The sequence below is a fragment of the Ranitomeya variabilis genome, chromosome 4, assembly GCF_051348905.1.
Source record: "Ranitomeya variabilis isolate aRanVar5 chromosome 4, aRanVar5.hap1, whole genome shotgun sequence".
In the NCBI taxonomy this organism is placed as follows: domain Eukaryota; kingdom Metazoa; phylum Chordata; class Amphibia; order Anura; family Dendrobatidae; genus Ranitomeya; species Ranitomeya variabilis.
In genome coordinates this window covers 133,691,415-133,711,239 of record NC_135235.1, presented here as the reverse complement: position 1 = coordinate 133,711,239, position 19,825 = coordinate 133,691,415, and the positions used below count along the sequence as shown (strand labels likewise).

At 42.5% G+C, this 19,825-nt stretch overlaps 1 protein-coding gene and 1 long non-coding RNA gene across 2 annotated transcripts in view; one reads left to right on the top strand and one right to left on the bottom strand.

Moving 5' to 3' along the window:
- CHST3 (carbohydrate sulfotransferase 3) overlaps nucleotides 1-19,825 on the top strand; it is a 180,588-nt gene that overhangs the window by 47,471 nt on the left and 113,292 nt on the right. The gene's annotated exons all lie outside the window — the stretch shown is intronic.
- Nucleotides 687-18,295, bottom strand: LOC143768514 (uncharacterized). Its single transcript, XR_013213912.1, has 3 exons — nucleotides 18,228-18,295; nucleotides 14,162-14,265; nucleotides 687-2,143 (listed from the first exon to the last, which is right to left on the bottom strand). It is a non-coding gene; the product is annotated as an uncharacterized LOC143768514 (long non-coding RNA).

Below are 19,825 nucleotides of genomic sequence, written 5' to 3'. Positions count from 1 at the left end.
CAAGGAGGCATGCACAGGAGCAGTGGGCTTTAGAGGAGCATGTCCATTAGTCCAACCCCCCTGGATTTAGTATTGTGTACTTAGTCTGAAACAGTTCAATGGATTGTGACATTATGTTACTCATCCAATACAATATATACAGCTCTGGAACTTGGATCTATCTAAAAACAGGTCCCATCTTGTTCCACCATGATTGCAGACATAGCTGTGCATGCAAAATCCCAAAAAAGCCAAACATGACAAGGAAGGAATTTTATGCCACATATGTATACTACACATTATATATACATAAAAAAATGATGTATATTTATATGTAATATATATAGGCAGCACAGTGGCTCAGTGGTTAGTACTGGAGCCTTGCAGCGCTGGAGTCCTGGGTTCAAATCCCACCAAGGACAACATCTGAAAGGAGTTGGTATGTTCTCATGTTTGTGTGGGTTTCCTCACGATTCTACAGTTTCCTCCCACATTCCAAAGACAGACTAATAGGGAATCTAAACTGTGAGCCCCAATGGGCCGATAATGTCTATGAAGTGTATATATATATATATATATATATATATATATATTTAGTGTTGTGCATAAATGAGTACACCCCCTTTGATAAGTAAGATTTTAATCAATATCTCAATGAACACAAGAACAATTTCTAAAGTTTGGCCAGACTGAGTTTCATAGGCAAAATAACATGAAAATAAGTATAATAATGTAATTTTCATTTACAAAATCTATAGTTTTACTCAAATTAGTAAACCGAAAACACACAAATGTCATCCATGTGCTTTCTGCATTTTACTGTTTATTAAGTAGCTGAAGCTGAGATTTTATTTTTTCATATGTGAAAAACAGATGCATTAAGGATTGTAAAAACTAACACACAAACTAAAAATGGATCCAGCATGCTAAAAAACCCACAGGGACTGTTTTTCAAGTATGAGAAAAAAAAAAAAGATGTGTGAATCAGTGTTACACTATATACATTTGTAGTATCTATAAAGGTGATGTAGCTAGAAATCCTTATGTGAAATTTACATTTTTTAACAAGTCTTATTTCAAACCAGCATTGTGTAATATGAAGTAATCCAGTCCGTAGCTTGTCATGTCTGTGTCAGATCCTGATGTTTTATTGTGTTACATATTTTGTCCGTCAATCTGTCGCCCTCTGGCAAGAAATGAAAACAAAAGCTGCAGTTACATGTACTATTCAGCAATATAAGTTGTGTCCTGTCTAGTCTGAGCTATTACTCATGTATTTTGTAGTAAATTGCATATCATGCTTATATTGATTCCATTTTAAATCTATTATTCCCATCATCATTATCATTTTAATATTAAGGGGTTTGTCCAGTACTTGGACACCCCCTCCTTGATCTAATTGTTTGGCGCCAATAAAACAATAAAGCCTATACTCGCCTCCAGTTCCAGTGGTGTCAGCACTCACGGTCCCGGGGCTCCAATGTTGTTGTGCCATGTGACCTCAGTGCCCAATCAGCACTGGGGTCACTGTCCCCGCCTTCGGACAAATCAAACATGAAGAGGAAGTCCGGGCCGCAGCTCCTCTCTCACTTCCTCTTCCTCTTTAATTCAACAGGAGGCGGGGACAGTTACGCCAGTGCTGATTGGGCGCTAGAGTTATGGGTCACAGCAACCACATGGGAGCCCCGGGGAGAGCAGAAGGCCGACACTGCGGGAACGGTGCCACCACCGGAGGTGAATATGGGCTTTTCTATTTTATCAGGGCCAAGCATGGGTTATGAGAAGAACTTGTAGAGGACAACTTCTTTAATGTATTAACTGGGATCCTAAAGGTCATTCTATTATGCCAGAGTTTTATTATTCCAAGATGGAAGGAGCTTTTGCATTGCTGAAATCTCATGGGCCCTGGCAGAAAGGTTTAGCTTAGGCCTTCGCAAACCCTCTTCACCTATATCACCTTGTATACGTGCACATGTGCGTATTATACTATAGTACAGTGCTGCTCTCCAAAGACATACTGATAGGGAATTTACATCATGAACCCCAGTGGGGACGGAAACGATAATGTCCGTAAAGCGCTGCAGAATCGCAATGGTCATAATTCTGTTACTCTCAGATGAAATAGCAAAAACCTGCTGACGGATTCTCTTCAAGACAATCACACCTAGAAAATAAAAGTATGAGATGTCACATATTAATTATGCAATGTCATCTATATATTTGCTCTTCCATCTTTTACAGCAATGTTGAAACAAGTTTAATACAACAGATACTGTTTAGATGTATGTAATTTTTCATTGGAATTCATCTGTGCTTTGATGATGCAACTAAAGATTGTAGTTTATGTAAGTGCAAAAACAGATGATCACCTTATCAAGGAAAAAGAAGCAGTGCGAGTGGGAAGAACACTGCATACTTCATTCTTGGAAAGAGCAACTATCTCACATTCCATACAGTAACAAATGATGAATATTTGAATGTCGTCTACAATTGCACTTAGTGCTTTGGAATGTGGTCTTTAAGACTCTACTGAAATATTCTAGAAACATTGTTAATCAGACGTATACATGGATTGTTTAGTCAAATAAATCTGACAACTCTTTAGTAGTGGGAGTCCCATCAGTCTGGCTCCACCAATCTAACATCACCTATTCAGTTGATAGGGGCCAGTTTGACTAGTTTAACCCCTTTCTGACATCTGATGTACTATCCCGTCGAGGTGGGGTGGGCCCGTATGACCACCGACGGGATAGTACGTCATATGCGATCGGCCACGCTCACGGGGGGAGCGCGGCCGATCGCGGCCGGGTGTCAGCTGCCTATCGCAGCTGACATCTGGCACTATGTGCCAGGAGCGGTCACGAACCGCCCCCGGCACATTAACTCCTGGCACACCGCGATCAAACATGATCGCGGTGTACCGGCGGTACAGGGAAGCATCGCGCAGGGAGGGGGTTTTCCTGCGGGCTTCCCTGGACGATCGGTACAAGGGAATGTACTCACCTTGTAATGAGCGTCTTCTCCCTGCAGTCCCCGGATCCAAAATGGCCGCGGGGCTGCATCCGGGTCCTGCAGGGAGGACTTCCGGGTCAGGAGCAGGCTGCAGATGCTGCTCTGTAAGCCTGCAGCGATGAATGAGATCGCCGATCTCACAGAGTGCTATGCAAACTGTGAGATCAGCGATCTGTGATGACCCTCCCTGGGACAAAGTAAAAAAAAAAATTTCCACGTGTAAAAAAAAATAAAAAATAAAAATTCCTAAATAAAGAAAAAAAAAAATATTATTCCCATAAATACATTTCTTTATCTAAAAAAAAAAAGAAAAACAATAAAAGTACACATATTTAGTATCGCCGCGTCCGTAACGACCCAACCTATAAAATTGTCCCACTAGTTAACCCCTTCAGTGAACACCGTAAGAAAAAAAAAAAAAACGAGCCAAAAAACAACGCTTTATTATCATACCGCCAAACAAAAAGTGGAATAACACGCGATCAAAAAGACGGATATAAACAACCATAGTACCGCTGAAAACGTCATCTTGTCCCGCAAAAAACAGCATCATAAGCAAAAAAATTAAAAAGTTATAGTCCTCAGAATAAAGCGATGCCAAAATAATTATTTTTTCTATAAAATAGCTTTTATCGTATAAAAGCGCCAAAACATAAAAAAAAGATATAAATGAGGTATCACTGTAATCGTACTGACCCGAAGAATAAATCTGCTTTATCAATTTTACCAAACGCGGAACAGTATAAACGCCTCCCCCAAAAGAAATTCATGAATAGCTAGTTTTTGGTCATTCTGCCTCACAAAAATAGGAATAAAAAGCGATCAAAAACTGTCATGTGTCCGAAAATGTTACCAATAAAAATGTCAACTCGTACTGCAAAAAACAAGACCTCACATGACCCTGTGGACCAAAATATGGAAAAATTATAGGTCTCAAAATGTGGAGACGCAAAAACTTTTTTGCTATAAAAAGCGTCTTTTAGTGTGTGACAGCTGTCAATCATAAAAATCTGATATAAAAAAACGCTATAAAAGTAAATCAAACCCCCCTTCATCGCCCCCTTAGTTAGGGAAGAATAATAAATTTTAAAAAATGTATTTATTTCCATTTTCCCATTAGGGCTAGTGTTAGGGTTAGGGCTAGGTGTTATGATCCCTAGTGGCGGAGGATCACAAATAGATCAGCAAGTGATTAAACTAAGGACGAGCTCTAGGGAGATGGTAACTGGACTGATCGCAAATCTGAACCTATCCAAAACAACTAGAGGTAGCCGGTGAACGTGCCTAAAAAATTCTTAGACGTCTCGAGCCAGCCTGAGGAACTAGCTACCCCTAAAGAGAAAGAAAGACCTCACTTGCCTCCAGAGAAATAATCCCCAAAGATATAGAAGCCCACAACAAATATTAACGGTGAAGTAAGAAGAAGGCACATACATAGGGATGAAATCAGATTCAGCAAAAGAGGCCCACTAGTACTAGAAAGCAGAAAATAGAGCAGGGGTCTATGCGATCAATAAAAAACCCTTACAAAATATCCATCCTGAGATTTCAAGAACCCACACACCAACTAACGGTGTGTGGGGAGAAACTCAGCCCACTAGAGCAACCAGCAAGCGAGGGAATTACATTTTAGCAAGCTGGAACAGAAAACATGATAAACACTGCTGATCAAAAAATGAGCAAACAAAACTTAGCTTATCCTGGATGGACTGGGAGCAAGGTAGTCAGAAGGAATCTGTTATGACCCCAATGGCGAGGGTCTCAGAGGAACGTGGAAGTCTGCAGAATACAAAAATCCAGCTCATAGGGCAGTGGTAACTGGGTTGACCATATATCTACTCCTAACGCCAACACTAGAAGTAGCCGGGGATCAATCCTACGTTGATTCTAGATGACACGCGCCAGCCGGAGAATCTAGCTACCCCTAGTAGAGGAAAACAAAGACCTTTCTTGCCTCCAGAGAAGGGGACCCCAAAGCTGGATAGAAGCCCCCCACAATTAATGACGGTGAGGTAAGAGGAAATGACAAACACAGAAATGAACCAGGTTTAGCACAGAGAGGCCCGCTTACTGATAGCAGAATAAAGAAAGGTAACTTATATGGTCAACAAAAACCCTATCAAAATCCACACTGGAAATTCAAGAACCCCCGAACCGTCTAACGGTCCGGGGGGAGAACACCAGTCCCCTAGAGCTTCCAGCAAAGGTCAGGATATAGATTTGGAACAAGCTGGACAAAAATACAAAACCAAAACAAATAGCAAAAAGCAAAAGGCAGACTTAGCTGATATAACTGGAACCAGGATCAGTAGACAAGAGCACAGCAGACTAGCTCTGATAACTACGTTGCCAGGCATTGAACTGAAGGTCCAGGGAGCTTATATAGCTACACCCCTAACTAACGACCCAGGTGCGGATAAAAGGAATGACAGAAAAACCAGAGTCAAAAAACTAGTAACCACTAGAGGGAGCAAAAAGCAAATTCACAACAGTACCCCCCCCTTAGTGAGGGGTCACCGAACCCTCACCACGACCACCAGGGCGATCAGGATGAGCGGCATGAAAGGCACGAACTAAATCGGCCGCATGAACATCAGAGGCGACCACCCAGGAATTATCCTCCTGACCATAGCCCTTCCACTTGACCAGGTACTGAAGCCTCCGCCTGGAGAGGCGAGAATCCAAGATCTTCTCCACCACGTACTCCAACTCGCCCTCAACCAACACCGGAGCAGGAGGCTCAGCAGAAGGAACTACAGGCACAATGTACCGCCGCAACAAGGACCTATGAAATACATTGTGAATAGCAAACGACACAGGAAGATCCAGACGAAAAGATACAGGATTAAGGATTTCCAATATCTTGTAAGGCCCAATAAAACGAGGTTTAAATTTGGGAGAGGAGACCTTCATAGGAACAAAGCGGGAAGAAAGCCATACCAAATCCCCAACGCGTAGTCGGGGACCCACACCGCGGCGGCGGTTGGCAAAGCGCTGAGCCTTCTCCTGTGACAACTTCAAGTTGTCCACCACATGATTCCAGATCTGCTGCAACCTATCCACCACAGAATCCACCCCAGGACAGTCAGAAGGCTCCACATGACCCGAAGAAAAGCGAGGATGGAAACCAGAGTTGCAGAAAAAAGGCGAAACCAAGGTGGCGGAACTAGCCCGATTATTAAGGGCAAACTCAGCCAACGGCAAGAATGTCACCCAATCGTCCTGATCAGCAGAGACAAAACACCAAAGAGACACTCTGAGCCCTTGACAAACAAAGAATTTTCACGCAAAATTTTAAAGACCAACCTGACCTGCTCCACATGCGAATCCCAATTATCAGAAAAAACCAAAATATCATCCAGATAAACAATCAAAAATTTATCCAGATACTTCCGGAAAATGTCATGCATAAAGGACTGAAAAACTGAAGGCGCATTGGAGAGCCCAAAAGGCATCACCAAGTACTCAAAATGACCTTCGGGCGTATTGAATGCGGTTTTCCATTCATCACCTTGCTTAATGCGCACAAGGTTGTACGCACCACGAAGGTCTATCTTGGTGAACCACTTGGCACCCTTAATCCGGGCAAACAAATCAGACAACAGCGGTAAAGGATACTGAAATTTGACAGTGATCTTATTTAAAAGCCGATAATCAATACAAGGTCTCAAAGATCCGTCCTTTTTTGCCACAAAAAAGAATCCCGCACCAAGAGGGGAAGAAGACGGACGAATATGTCCTTTCTCCAGAGACTCCTTGATATATGAACGCATAGCGGTATGTTCAGGTACCGACAGATTAAACAGTCTTCCCTTAGGAAATTTACTGCCTGGGATCAAATCTATAGCACAGTCACAGTCCCTATGAGGAGGCAGTGCACTGGACTCAGACTCACTGAAGACATCCTGATAATCAGACAAATACTCCGGAACTTCCGAAGGCGTAGAAGAAGCAATAGACACAGGCAGGGAATCCCCATGAATACCACGACAGCCCCAACTTGAGACTGACATAGCCTTCCAGTCCAGAACTGGATTATGGGTCTGTAACCATGGCAGCCCTAAAACAACCAAATCATGCATCTTATGTAGAACAAGAAAACGTATCACCTCGCGGTGTTCAGGAGTCATGCACATGATAACCTGTGTCCAATACTGCGGTTTATTTGCTGCCAATGGTGTAGCATCAATACCCCTAAGAGGAATAGGATTTTCTAATGGTTCAAGAGTAAAACCACAGCGCTTAGCAAATGAGAGATCCATGAGACTCAGGGCAGCACCTGAATCTACAAACGCCATGACAGGATAAGATGACAGTGAGCAAATCAAAGTTACAGACAGAATAAATTTAGGTTGCAAATTACCAACGGTGACAGGACTAACAACCTTAGATATACGTTTAGAGCATGCTGAGATAACATGTGCAGAATCACCACAGTAGTAGCACAAGCCATTCCGGCGTCTATGAATTTTCCGCTCATTTCTAGTCAGGATTCTATCACATTGCATTAAATCAGGTGTCTGTTCAGACAACACCATGAGGGAATTTGTGGTTTTTCTATCACATTGCACCGAATTAGGTGTCTGTTCAGACAACACCATGAGGGAATTTGCGGTTTTGCGCTCCCGCAACCGCCGGTCAATTTGAATAGCCAGTGCCATAGTATCATTCAGACCTGTGGGAATGGGAAAACCCACCATAACATTCTTAATGGCTTCAGAAAGGCCATTTCTAAAATTAGCGGCCAGTGCACACTCGTTCCAATGTGTCAGCACGGACCATTTCCGAAATTTTTGGCAATACACTTCAGCCTCGTCCTGCCCCTGAGACATAGCCAGCAAGGCCTTTTCTGCCTGAATCTCAAGATTGGGTTCCTCATAAAGTAAACCGAGCGCCAGAAAAAACGCATCAAGATCAGCCAATGCCGGATCTCCTGGCGCCAGCGAAAAAGCCCAATCCTGAGGGTCGCCCCGTAAGAACGAAATAACAATTTTAACTTGCTGAGCAGAATCTCCAGATGAACAGGGTCTCAGGGACAAAAACAATTTACAATTATTCACGAAATTCCTAAACTTAAACCTGTCTCCGGAAAACAGTTCAGGAATCGGTATTTTAGGTTCTGACCTAGGATTTCTGATAACATAGTCTTGTATGCCCTGCACACGAGTAGCCAGCTGGTCCACACTTGTAATCAAGGTCTGGACATTCATGTCTGCAGCAAGCATAGCCACTCTGAGGTAAAGGGGAAGAAGAAAAAAAAAACTCAGAATCTTCTTTCTTATAATCCCTCTTCTGCAATGCATTAAACATTTAATATTGGCCTGGCAAACTGTTATGACCCCAATGGCGAGGGTCTCAGAGGAACGTGGAAGTCTGCAGAATACAAAAATCCAGCTCATAGGGCAGTGGTAACTGGGTTGACCATATATCTACTCCTAACGCCAACACTAGAAGTAGCCGGGGATCAATCCTACGTTGATTCTAGATGACACGCGCCAGCCGGAGAATCTAGCTACCCCTAGTAGAGGAAAACAAAGACCTTTCTTGCCTCCAGAGAAGGGGACCCCAAAGCTGGATAGAAGCCCCCCACAATTAATGACGGTGAGGTAAGAGGAAATGACAAACACAGAAATGAACCAGGTTTAGCACAGAGAGGCCCGCTTACTGATAGCAGAATAAAGAAAGGTAACTTATATGGTCAACAAAAACCCTATCAAAATCCACACTGGAAATTCAAGAACCCCCGAACCGTCTAACGGTCCGGGGGGAGAACACCAGTCCCCTAGAGCTTCCAGCAAAGGTCAGGATATAGATTTGGAACAAGCTGGACAAAAATACAAAACCAAAACAAATAGCAAAAAGCAAAAGGCAGACTTAGCTGATATAACTGGAACCAGGATCAGTAGACAAGAGCACAGCAGACTAGCTCTGATAACTACGTTGCCAGGCATTGAACTGAAGGTCCAGGGAGCTTATATAGCAACACCCCTAACTAACGACCCAGGTGCGGATAAAAGGAATGACAGAAAAACCAGAGTCAAAGAACTAGTAACCACTAGAGGGAGCAAAAAGCAAATTCACAACAGAATCTGAGTAGCACTGATTACGTCGACAGCCGGCCACAAGTGGAAGTAAAACAGAGCTATATAGGAACCTCCCAGAGGATAACGAACCAGCTGATAGCCAGAGACCAGCAGGATAACAAACAAAGCCACCAGGGGGAGCCCAAAGCAAAAGTCACACCATACCACCAGTGACCACAAGAGGGAGCCCGAAAACAGAGTTCACAACAGCTAGGGTTAGGGCTAGGGTTAGGGCTAGGGTTAGGGTTAGGGCTAGGGCTAGGGTTGGGGCTAGGGTTGGGGCTAGGGTTGGAGGTAAAGTTAGGGTTAGGGTTGGGGCTAAAGTTAGGGTTAGGGCTAGGGTTAGGGTTAGGGTTAGGGCTAGGGTTAGGGCTAGGGTTAGGGCTAGGGTTAGGGTTGGGGCTAGGGTTGGAGGTAAAGTTAGGGTTAGGGTTGGGGCTAAAGATAGGGTTAGGGTTGGGGCTAAAATTAGGGTTATGGTTTGGATTACATTTACGGTTGGGATTAGGGTTTAGATTAGAGTTAGGGGTGTGTCAGGGTTAGGGGTGTGGTTAGGGTTACCGTTGGGATTAGGGTTAGGGGTGTGTTTGGATTAGGGTTTCAGGTAGAATTGGGGAGTTTCCACTGTTCAGGCACATCAGGGGCTCTCCAAATGTGACATGGTGTCCGATCTCAATTCCAGCCAATTCTGCGTTGAAAAAGTAAAACAGTGCTCCTTCCCTTCCGAGCTCTCCCGTGTGCCCAAACAGGGGTTTACCCCAACATATGGGGTATCATCGTACTTGTAACAAATTGGACAACAACTTTTGGAGTCCAAGTTCTCTTGTTACCCTTGGGAAAATAAAAATTTGGGGGGCTAAAAATCATTTTTGTGGGAAAAAAATATTTTTTATTTTCACGGCTGCGTTGTAAACTGTAGTGAAACACTTGGGGGTTCAAAGTTCTCACAACACATCTAGATAAGTTCCGTGGGAGGTCTAGTTTCCAATATGGGGTCACTTGTGGGGGGTTTGTACTGTTTGGGTACATCAGGGGCTCTGCAAATGCAACATGATGCCTGCAGACCAATTCATTTAAGTCTGCATTCCAAATGGCGCTCCTTCCCTTGCGAGCTCTGTTATGCGCCCAAACAGTGGTTCCCCCCCACATATGGGGTATCAGCGTACTCAAGACAAATTGGACAACAAATTTTGGGGTCCAATTTATTCTGTTACCCTTGTAAAAATACAAAGCTGGGGGCTAAAAAAATCATTTTTGTGAAAAAAAAAAGAATTTTTATTTTCACGGCTCTGCGTTATAAACTGTAGAGAAACACTTGGGGGTTCAAAGCTCTCAAAACACATCTAGATAAGTTCCTTATGGGGTCTACTTTCCAAAATGGTGTCACTTGTGGGGTTTTTTAATGTTTAGGCACATCAGGGGCTCTCCAAACGCAACATGGCGTCCCATCTTAATTCCAGTCAATTTTGCATTGAAAAGTAAAATAGCGCTCCTTCCCTTCCGAGCTCTGCTATGCGCCCAAACAGTGGTTTACCCCCACATATGGGGTATCGTCGCACTCAGGACAAATTGCACAACAACTTTTGTGGTCTAATTTCTTCTCTTACCCTTGGGAAAATAAAAAATTGGGGGCGAAAAGATCATTTTTGTGAAAAAATATGATTTTTTATTTTTACGGCTCTGCATTATAAACTTCTGTGAAGCACTTGTTGGGTCAAAGTGCTCAACACTAGTGTTGAGCATTCCGATACCGCAAGTATCGGGTATCGGCCGATACTTGCGGGTATCGGAATTCCGATACCGAGATCCGATACTTTTGTGGTATCGGGTATCGGTATCGAAACAACATTAATGTAATAATGTGTAAAAGAGAGAATTAAAATAAAAAATATTGCTATACTCACCTCTCCGACGCAGCCTGGACCTCAGCGAGGGAACCGGCAGCGTTGTTTGCTTAAAATTTGCGCGTTTACTTCCTTATGTGAAGTCCCGGCTTGTGATTGGTCGCGTGCCGCCCATGTGGCCGCGACGCGACCAATCACAGCAAGCCGTGACGTAATTTTAGGTCCTTCAAGATTTTAAAATTATGTTCTGGCTTGTGATTGGTCGCGTCGCGGTCACATGGGCGACGCGACCAATCACAAGCCGTGACGTCACGGGAGGCTGGACACGCGCGCATTTTAAAATGCGCGCGTGTCCTGCCTCCCGTGACGTCCCGGCTTGTGATTGGTCGCGTCGCCCATGTGGCCGCGACGCGACCAATCACAGCAAGCCGTGACGTAATTTTAGGTCCTTCAGGATTTTAAAATTACGTTCTGGCTTGTGATTGGTCGCGTCGCGGTCACATGGGCGACGCGACCAATCACAAGCCGTGACGTCACGGGAGGCTGGACACGCGCGCATTTTAAAATGCGCGCGTGTCCTGCCTCCCGTGACGTCACGGCTTGTGATTGGTCGCGTCGCCCATGTGACCGCGACGCGACCAATCACAAGCCAGAACGTAATTTTAAAATCCTGAAGGACCTAAAATTACGTCACGGCTTGCTGTGATTGGTCGCGTCGCGGCCACATGGGCGGCACGCGACCAATCACAAGCCGGGACTTCACGTCAGGAAGTAAACGCGCGAATTTTAAGCAAACAACGCTGCCGGTTCCCTCGCTGAGGTCCAGGCTGTGTCAGAGAGGTGAGTATAGCAATATTTTTTATTTTAATTCTTTCTTTTACACATTAATGTGGATCCCAGGGCCTGAAGGAGAGTTTCCTCTCCTTCAGACCCTGGGAACCATCAGGGATACCGTCCGATACTTGAGTCCCATTGACTTGTATTGGTATCGGGTATCGGTATCGGATTGGATCCGATACTTTGCCGATATTGGCCGATACTTTCCGATACCGATACTTTCAAGTATCGGACGGTATCGCTCAACACTACTCAACACACATCTAGATAAGTTCCTTAAGGGGTCTACTTTCCAAAATGGTGTCACTTGTGGGGGGTTCCAATGTTTAGGCACATCAGGGGCTCTCCAAATGCAACATGGCATCCCATCTCAATTCCAGTCAATTTTGCATTGAAAAGTCAAATGGCCCTCCTTTCCTTCCAAGCTCTGCCATGCGCCCAAACAGTGGTTTACCCCCACATATGGGGTATCAGCGTACTCAGGACAAATTGTACAACAACTTTTGGGGACCATTTTCTCCTGTTACCCTTGGTAAAATAAAACAAATTGGAACTGAAATAAATTTTGTGTGAAAAAAAGTTAAATGTTCATTTTTATTTAAACATTCTAAAAATTCCTGTGAAACACCTGAAGGGTTAATAAATTTCTTGAATGTGGTTTTGAGCACCTTGAGTGGTGCAGTTTTTAGAATGGTGTCACACTTGGGTATTTTCTATCATATAGACCCCTCAAAATGACTTCAAATGAGATGTTGTCCCTAAAAAAAAATGGTGTTGTAAAAATGAGAAATTTCTGGTCAACTTTTAACCCTTATAACTCCCTAACAAAAAAAATTTTGGTTCCAAAATTGTGCTGATGTAAAGTAGACATGTGGGAAATGTTACTTATTAAGTATTTTGCGTGACATATCTCTGTGATTTAAGGGCATAAAAATTCAAAGTTGGAAAATTGCGAAATTTTCAAAATTTTCGCCAAATATCCGTTTTTTCACAAATAAACGCAAGTTATATCGAAGAAATTTTATGACTATCATGAAGTACAATATGTCACGGGAAAACATTGTCAGAATCGCCAAGATCAATTGAAGCGTTCCAGAGTTATAACCTCATAAAGGGACAGTGGTCAGAATTGTAAAAATTGGCCCGGTCATGAACGTGCAAACCACCTTTGGGGGTGAAGGGGTTAATGGCCTATGAATAAAATGTGAAATTGACATTAATTGAGAACAGTCCAAAAGTTAAAATTTTGTTTTCAAGTTTTGTCTTGAGCACAAAACAGCTCTCTGGTCTCTTTCACTTATTTGTTGCTGTGGGGGAGGGGGTTGGCACATCTCCTGCTTGCCTATTGTTATGCTGTCTAAGGCCTCATTCACATGTGTGTTTAAACACAATGTTAATAAATGGTACCAGTGTCATCAGTGTTTTCCATCAGGGTGACATAAGTGTTTGGTATGTGTGTCCATTTTTACCATCAGTGTGTCATCAGTGTTTGGTCCATGTATCCATTTTTACCATCAGTGTGTCATCAGTGTTTGGGCCATGTATCCATTTTTACCATCAGTGTGTCATCAGTGTTTGGTCAGTGTGTCCATTTTTACCATCAGTGTGTCATCATTGTTTGGTCCATGTGTCCATTTTTTCCATCAGTGTGTCATCAGTGTTTTGTCCATGTGTCCATTTTTACTATCAGTGTTTGGTCCATGTGTCCATTTTTACCATCAGTGTGTCATCAGTGTTTTTAATGGATGGATAAATAAATGAATAAATTACAAATCTTCTCCTATACTTTGCAATGTTAAATCAGTACAGCGCATGGATGACAAACAGTATGGATGTCATCCGTGTGCTGTACATGTTTTTCACGGAAGCATAGACTTGTATTGGCCCTTTTCATCCATGATACGAGAGAAAAACAATCATGTCTCTGTGAGATTTGCACAGCCATACGGTCTGTGAAAAAACACGGACACATCAATAGCCCCATAGATTATACTGGAAATGTCTTCTGTCCATGATAAAAACAGATAACATACGTACATGTAAAACAGACGTGTGAATGACGCCTTATTAACTATACCAACGTCAGAACATGAGAATATTCCTTAGTCTGACATTTCTAGGTGCATTGAGTTACCGGTCTCCTGGAATTTAACCCCATTAGTCCTTTTCCTTATTACTTATTAATTCACTTCATATATTAGTTTGTTTGTTTTTTCCTGATCATATTGTGAAAAGTGCAGATACGGTAAAGTTTCCCATAGAGGTTTCTAACTAGTGAGAGTAATTGCCATCTGTTATTATACATTTGTGTTGGCGCTGGCATTGCTCTCAGTTATTAGTAACAATTTGCTCACTACATGTTTTCCGTAACAGATTTTCTGAGGTTCAAAGAATTTAAACATTTACCTTATATGTCTGAGTCACCGGTCCCCGTGGCTCGGCGCGCAGAGTAATGAGTAGGTGTTCTTGAGCTGTGTAATTTTTCGTCTCACCAACCAACACTATGGCTTCTAATCTTATAGAAAAATAAGAAATGGCTGTAAATAGGCTGCTGGACCGTCAACGCGAGGAACTTGTCCAGGAAAAAATGACAGGTTGTGAATTTAGCGGAAGGCTGTAACAGTAAAATAACAGGTGTAGAGTTATACTTATACGGAGTTTCAGGAACCGTGCAATTTATTTATACCATTTTTTATGTTTCAGAGTGAGAAATAACATTTTTTAGATGTCTACTTTGGAAACCAGACTTGTAGAAAAGTTCAGACTTCAGTCTCTAATGAATGGCATCAGTCTTTTCGCAAAAAAATAAATATAAAAATATTACTTACATGGAAGGAAGATTTTTTATTTTTATTGTCTATTACTTGATGCCTAAGTTACCGGACACTGGTGCGGTGTATCATAGGTGGCCAGTTTCCAAGGCAAGGAGAGCAGTGCATGAGATCTGGCCAGCTTCAGAGCCTCTGCCTTCACAGCTTGCAGCATTGGAGACAGCATAGTTTGAGACAGCATAGTTTGGGCCAGCAGCATGGTCTGAACTGCCAATTTTTCTGAAGGACAACACATGCTAATAGTGGTATCATAGGTTTCATCAGTTACCTGGGAGGTAAGATGTTCCTTATTTTTGTTTTGGAATTTACCCTCTGTTCTGGCTCTGTTTTTTCTTTTTAACTGATTAAAATATTGTAAACCATGTAAGTTAATATGTTAAGTATAACGTTAGCTTTCAATGATCTGTGAATGAATAAACCCTTAGGGCAGAGATTTAGAAACGCTATTAACAATTCACCAATAATTTATGGTGTGCTTTGGCCTGTGCACTTCAAGTAATAGCTGATGCATGAACTTCTCTATGTAATGTTGCTTAATATCTTGTTACTTTTTAGCTTTTCTCGTTATTGTGTTTTGAAGAATAACTTCGATTTGAGCACAATACTCACAGATAACATAAGTTTCCCATCAGAATATACAATACAAATTGTTCCAAAGACAAATAACGCAATATCATAGAAATCTAATTGCTGTGAGGGCAGGAAGTGAGGAATGAAGATGTTACGAGCAGTTGGATCCTTAATTGACTGGGAAAGCGCCTGGAAAATTAGGTTGTTTGTTTCACTAAATGTAAATGTTCCCATGACCGGTGTGAGTCTGCGTGTAAAATACCAACAGTTATCAAATCCTTATTTGGCCAAGCTGGATGACCCAACAGTTGCATCTGCGATCCTTGAAGTTGGCCAGAAATGTTTGACAAATTACAGTATCTATCATTACTTAGATGTCTGGATTATGTGTTCACATTGTGGGTTTTCATTGTTATAATACATGTAACATAAACAGATTGAAAGTCTCCTGGGCTTGTGAATGCAGCTGCCATACAGGGTCGTATAGCGCCATAATTACTGTAAAAAAAAAACCACTAGAACTAAAGGAACCTTTTAGAAAAGGACATTCTAAAGAAGGTTTAGGAAACTTTCAATAAGTGGATTATTCAATGGATTTGGATGATGGGTTAGTCATAACGGTCACTTGGTTTCGCAAATTGAAATGCGTCTTTACTGGGATGTCAATAAAATAAATACTAAGGATCATAGGTAGGTCTAGAAGAACCACTAATGAATGCAACGTACATAAGATCTTAATGACGTTACAAGAATCCTTATCTTTTCAGCCTCTTTCCCTGAGATGCGTTGAATGCAAAAAATGAGGCAGGAAAGTAAGGAAAGCACAGTTTAAGTGTAGTACATGAAGAGGGAAACATGATTGTCTAATGATTTACTGGAAAAACAAGATAGATTTAACTGATGAAGTAGTGAGTAAGGAGTGTAAAAGAGAACCTGTCGCCAGATTAAAATGTCCAGTTTTTACTCTTATTTTATTCTTTTTCCTGAATATTACGCTTTTCTTTTTTTTTTAAATCCACCATATTGTTCTAGAGATTTTAGCCTTTTTATTTAGTGCTGATTTTTTTTTATGGGCTTGTCTTTTATGGGCAGCTCTGCCCTATTACCAAGGGAGCCCCACCTCCTTGGTAAAAACTATAAAAATTGGCACTAAATGAAAAAAGGCTCATATCTGTGAAACTGATTTTAGAAAAACAAAAATTGGAATGCTCAGGGAGCAGCAGGAATAAAATAACAACAAACACTGGCCATTTTGACCTGGTTACAAGTCCTCTTTAAACTGCATGCACGTTGTCAACAACTCCCCCAAACTCCGTGACCCTTATCTCAGCCAAATGAACTTGTGTTCTCTAGGAGAGAGTCCTGGCCAGAACCATCTGACCACAGCTTATCTCCACTCCAAACAAAATGATTGGGCCACTGAATTTCAAGTGCCTAATCTTATGGCCCATTACATATTGTAATCTGTCGCAAAACCCCGGTACATATCGGCCGATCCTGCCAAAATTTGTTTGTTCAGATGACTTTTATCTAATGTTTATGGTGATGTTTAGATTATGCTGGAAAGTATTGGTATCTAATTACTTATTTCTGACTAAGGTTTTGTAGTATAACTGATAGGAAGAATATCTGATGTGATGATGGCTAACAGGTTTTTGAAGAATAAAGCATATGACTAGTGTTGAGCATTCCGATGCTGCAAGTATCGGGTATCGGCCGATACTTGCTGTATCGGAATTTCCGATACCGAGATCCGATATTTTTGTAATATCGGATATCGGTATCGAAACAACATTAATGTAAAAAGGTGTAAAAGAAAGAATTAAAATAAAAAAAATCGCTATACTCACCTGTCCGACGCAGCCGGGACCTCAGCGAAGGAACCGGCAGCGTTGTTTGTTTAAAATTCGCGCTTTTACTTGCTTACGTGAATTCCCGGCTTCTGATTGGTCAGGGCGGCCATGTTGCCGGGACGCGGACCAATCACAGCAAGCCGTGACGAAATTACGTCACGGCTTGCTGTGATTGGTCCGCGTCACGGCAACATGGCCGCCATTAACCAATCACAAGCCGTGACGTCACGGGAGGCTGGACATGCGCTTATTTTGAAAAGCGCGCGTGTCCAGCCTCCCGTGACGTCACGGCTTGTGATTGGTCACGGCGCCATATTGCCGGGATGCGGACCAATCACAGCAAGCCGTGACGAAATTACGTCACGGCTTGCTGTGATTGGTCCGCGTCCCAGGAACATGGCCGCCATTAACCAATCACAAGCCGTGACGTCACGGGAGGCTGGACACGCGCTTATTTTGAAAAGCGCGCGTGTCCAGCCTCCCGTGACGTCACGGCTTGTGATTGGTCACGGCGCCATATTGCCGGGATGCGGACCAATCACAGCAAGCCGTGACGAAATTACGTCACGGCTTGCTGTGATTGGTCCGCGTCCCAGGAACATGGCCGCCATTAACCAATCACAAGCCGTGACGTCACGGGAGGCTGGACACGCGCTTATTTTGAAAAGCGCGCGTGTCCAGCCTCCCGTGACGTCACGGCTTGTGATTGGTCACGGCGCCATATTGCCGGGACGCGGACCAATCACAGCAAGCCGTGACGTAATTTCGTCACGGCTTGCTGTGATTGGTCCGAGTCCCGGCAACATGGCCGCCCTGACCAATCAGAAGCCGGGAATTCACGTAAGCAAGTAAAAGCGCGAATTTTAAAGAAACAACGCTGCCGCTTACAATCGCCGAGGTCCCGGCTGCGTCGGACAGGTGAGTATAGCGATATTTTTTATTTTAATTCTTTATTTTACACATTTATATGGTTCCCAGGGCCTGAAGGAGAGTTTCCTCTCCTTCAGACCCTGAGAACCATCAGGGATACCGTCCGATACCTGAGTCCCATTGACTTGTATTGGTATCGGGTATCGGTATCGGATTGGATCCGATATTTTGCCGGTATCGGCCGATACTTTCCGATACCGATACTTTCAAGTATCGGACGGTATCGCTCAACACTACATATGACTAATATATAAGTTCTGCTTCATAACTAATAAAGTAGGTTCTCACCTATCCCGATCAGAGTTCTGCTATTCAGCATCACATTGTCCTGTCGTGTCCATCTGTCCCTACCGCAGATTGAAAACTGATTCCGTATCTGTTACAAATTACAATCTCTGTGTGTATTCTAACCCTGCGGTGATGTGTCACTTCCATCTGCCCACTCTTTTTAGTAAGATAGAAACAGAGGAAAAGAGACCTGACAAGGAACATCTCATCCCTTCGTAGGTTGTGCCCATGAAGACACATATGACCTGCATAGGAGCTGTATACTTCGTTTTTCCGACTAAGACTACAGTATGTGCAGACATTTCTTTTTCTCTTAAGTGTGATGGAACAATGCAAAATGATTGAGTGCGAAATTGTGCATCACTTTCAATCTTGGTTACGGAAAGCGAGAAAAATATGAGAGTCCGCTGCACACCTAGCATTATAGAAGTGCTGTAAAACAAAAAAAACTGCTCTATAGATAAAAATCATTGGCTTCTGTGAAAATCAGCAGGTTCTGTCAATAGCAATGTAGTGTCTGTTTCATAAATGACAAATTCAGGTCACATAAGTTCTGTCCAGAATTGTAAAATATTACTATCACAGTTCTGTTCTCTTATGACTATAAGAACACATTTTGTTTGCGCAAAGAAGCAATTTTGGTAATGAGAAAAATGCAAAGAAATTAGAATCTTTATATCTAAAATGCAACAGTAAACCTAAATGTGTGATATTAAAGCCTTTTTAGTTAACCAAGTAGCATATAGGGAAAGACTCTTCGAGAACGAGATGTTATAAAAATTACACTATGTTCAATATATGATTACTTTGTAAGAAATTTTAAACTGTTAGATCAGTAATGACAATGTTTTCCCTCAAAAATAATCTTTATTGTGTCAGGGGGTTATTAGCATTTTGAAGCATGTTGAAGAGACTCTGTCACCTCCCAAAACTCAAATTATACCATTTACACATTCATACTGGGGACTTTGTACCTATAAAGATCATACTTGTAGTACAGATTTTATTTATTTAATTTTTAATATAAACCTTTCATGGACATATAAATGAAGGGGCTGTGTTGCACATTTAGTGTGGTCAAGGGCTCAGTGTACTGTTCCACCCTATCAATTACAATCATTTGTACCTTTATATGTTGTCATTGCTTGCCATGCAGCTCTTCACACACTGACACTGCAGGAATCGAGAGCACACACAGTGTCCAGTGTCAGTGCATGCACCTCCATTCCTGTTTGCAGCGGGCATTCGCTGCGCACAAGATCACACAGTAGCGGTCAGCCGATACTGACAGGAAAGAGAGATGAGAGGGTAAATAAGCATGAATAGGGAGAAATATGTCATGCTCGGGTGAGTGGACTGGGGAGAAACCACCATGGGAACTGGCTCAGAAAAGCCATCCAAGAGGCCTAGTCCCAGGCCAGTTTTTCAAAGTATGTTTTATGTGTGATTCAGGTAGCATGAGTTAGATCGTGGTTACCATTAATTGTAAATGCTTCAAGACAAACCATCAAAATGAAAATGGTAAGTGATCCGCACCTTGCCTTACCGAGGTTTATTATTATTTATTTAGATAGCACCATTAATTCCATGGTGCTGTA